This window comes from Bubalus bubalis, chromosome 17, assembly GCF_019923935.1.
Source record: "Bubalus bubalis isolate 160015118507 breed Murrah chromosome 17, NDDB_SH_1, whole genome shotgun sequence".
Taxonomy (NCBI): Eukaryota; Metazoa; Chordata; class Mammalia; order Artiodactyla; family Bovidae; genus Bubalus; species Bubalus bubalis.
Genome location: NC_059173.1, coordinates 71,078,180 through 71,081,137, shown reverse-complemented (window position 1 = coordinate 71,081,137; position 2,958 = coordinate 71,078,180).

The window sequence follows — 2,958 nt, the reverse complement described above, 5'->3', positions numbered from 1 at the left end:
GTAGACTATATGACAAGTCAAGCACATTCAAAACATGGATTAACAATGAGTCACATGTAGAGAATATTTCTCAACATGTATTCGAAGACCCAGCTGAAGAATTTTGAAGTCCATCTGAAGGGTTAAAAGGGGTTAAAATATATCCAGATATTCAAGTTTCTTCTTTTGTTCTTATAGGTCTGAAAGTCCTTGGACTTTTTTTTTTTTTTTTTGTACTTTGTATAACTGATGGTTACTTATTAAAACTGAAGTGCATTAATTATATATATATATATATATATATATATATTTTTTTTTTTTGACTGACCTGGATCTTCTAAAGTTTCTGCACATAGGCTTTCTCTAGTTGTGGTGAGGGTCTACTCTTTGTTGCAGTGCATGGGCTTCTCATTGAAGTGGCTTCTCTTGTTGTAGAGCACAGCTTATAGGAATGCAGGCTTCAGTAGTTGTGGCATATGGGCTCAGTAGCTGTGGTACATGGGTTTAGTTGTTCTGCAGCATGTGGGATCTTTCCAAGCCAGGGATTGAACCTGTGTGTCTTCTGCATTGACAGGAGGACTCTTAATCACTAGATCACCAGGGAAGTCTGGAAATGCATTTTTGATAGTTGCTAACATTTGGTGAGAATAAACTAAAATTAGCATGATGCTAAAGTTTGTTGCACATTTTAAGTTCTTAATCTTAATAGAATTCCAGTGATTCAGTAATGTTTAAAGCTCTTCCTGTACACTAGAGCTATTAAGTGGTGAAAGTTATGATCTGAAAATATCTCTCACACTAGTAGAAGGCCCTATAGTTCATTTAGCTGAATGGTGGAATCACAGAACAGAGTTTCAAATACCTCAAAGTCTGGAACAAGAGATTAAATCTAAGAAGAGGACATTTACTTAAGAGTAAAAATTGCATGATGTTAGACATAATTTTTAGATGCTATCTGTAAAATTTAGAATTAGATAGTCTTTGCTTTATAGATACTCATGAGAAACAACATCAAACTTTAGGAGAAACATTGATGAAGTTGAGTTTATGAAGGCAAGGGTGAATGGTCCGAGAAACGTGTAGAATTAAAAGAAGTAGCAATGTGTAGCTTAGTGGAGAAAGGCATTTAGAATAAGTGAAATAATTGTCAGAGGACGTCTGCATTCTATAGAGTTCTGTGACTTTGTTGTTAGACAGTTACATAAAAGAGTCTTCTGCATCTCAGTTTCCTAGTCTGAAAGAGGATATAATAATGATCTTTGCTCCAGGTACAATGAGGAAACTAATTAGCATCTGAAATTTCTGAAGAATGCAGTGGGTGCTGGGATGTACTTCCTAGATCCCCCTTTTGAACAAAGAACCAGTTTTCTTAGCTGCTGGGGGTGCTGCTAACAGTTTCCATCTTTTGTGAGGTTGTGAAAGTGGTACATCTGGGAATCGGCACTTGTAGGCCTGGGAGACACAAGGAAGTTGCACAAGCAGGTAGCCCAGAACTCTGGGAACCTCATGTCAACTACCACTGGTGTCCCAGGGCCTCTCCCTCCACTCACTCCTATAGGCATGTGAGGGGGACCCTCTTAAGAGCAAAGGAAGTGAGGCAACGGGCATATGACCATGAGATCTAGTGACTCTATCCTATCCTATACCCCTAGAAGTTATCAGGCTGAGAGAGTAATCAGACTTGTTAAAGACATAGCTGAGGCAGCAGGTTGGTACCCCTCTAACCTAATCATTTAGAATGCAGTATACATACTAAAACAATGATTGTTATATTGTGGTGTGTCCTCCATGAACAGAATTCAGGCCTAGTCCAAGAAACGAATGTCTTTCACCTGATACTGCCTCTACCTTGTCTCTTTGCATCTACTCCTAGGTGCTACACAATCCACTACATAAAGAGCTACAGTGAATTTTTAATAACAGAAGTCAATCATGTTATTTCTCTGCTGAAAAGCCTTCAAAGATTTCCCATTGTCCTCACGTCCCCAAGCTACACAGACCTCATCTCCTACAATCCTTGATGCTGCCCACTGTGGCCAATCATAGTGGCTTCACTCTTGCTTGAGCATGTCACACTCTTCCTCATATCAGCTTGCTTTACCCTGTTGTCCCTTATGCTTGGAATGTACTTTCTCTTGAGCTTCACATGACTGGGGGTTGCACTTCCTTTAGGGCCCTGTATGGATGCCGTTTTCTCTGTGCGGTCTTTCTGGACAACTCTATTGAAAATACCCCTACTCCATCCATCACAACCTAATTAGTTTGCTTTAATTTTTTCAATGTACATGAAACATTGTAAATAAACATTGTATGTGTAGCAATTTAACATGAGATTTACTTAAGTGTAAATTTGCTATTTAGATATTAATTGCTATTTATGTATTATTATCAGAATCTTCTCAGTATAAAGTCCATGTGGATAGGTGTTTTTCCTCTCTCACCTATCTTTACATCTCTAACACCTAGAACATGACTTGGCATGTGTTAATTGCTCAGTAATTATTTGAAATGTTAATGAATGGTGCAAACATTTATTAAAAGATAACCAACTGATGGCTGTTGGCTTCTTTTGCAGAGGATTTGGTTTCTTTTCCTAAGAATATCAAAATAGGAACAATTGTTAAAAATACTGTGAATGAAAGGTAATTATATTCATCCTATTTTAAAGAAAAAGTGCTTTTTATATGTTATATAATAAGTTATATAATCTTTTGCTCTGAAGAAAACTTCTGCTGTCAAACTGACTTTGGTAAGAGTGTTTGATATGCCTGGCCCAGATTTTATTTATGAACTTCCAGATGAGTCATTATTTTGTTGGGAACATTTATCCTACCTGTTTCCACAACTTCCTCTGGGGAGTTTAATCTAAATTCTGATAATACCAAAAAGGGCAGAACTTGTTTTGTTCTTGTTATTAGTTAGCTTAAATGAGTTCCTTTGAAGGTTTTCTTTTATTTGAAACACATTAATTCTGATTTT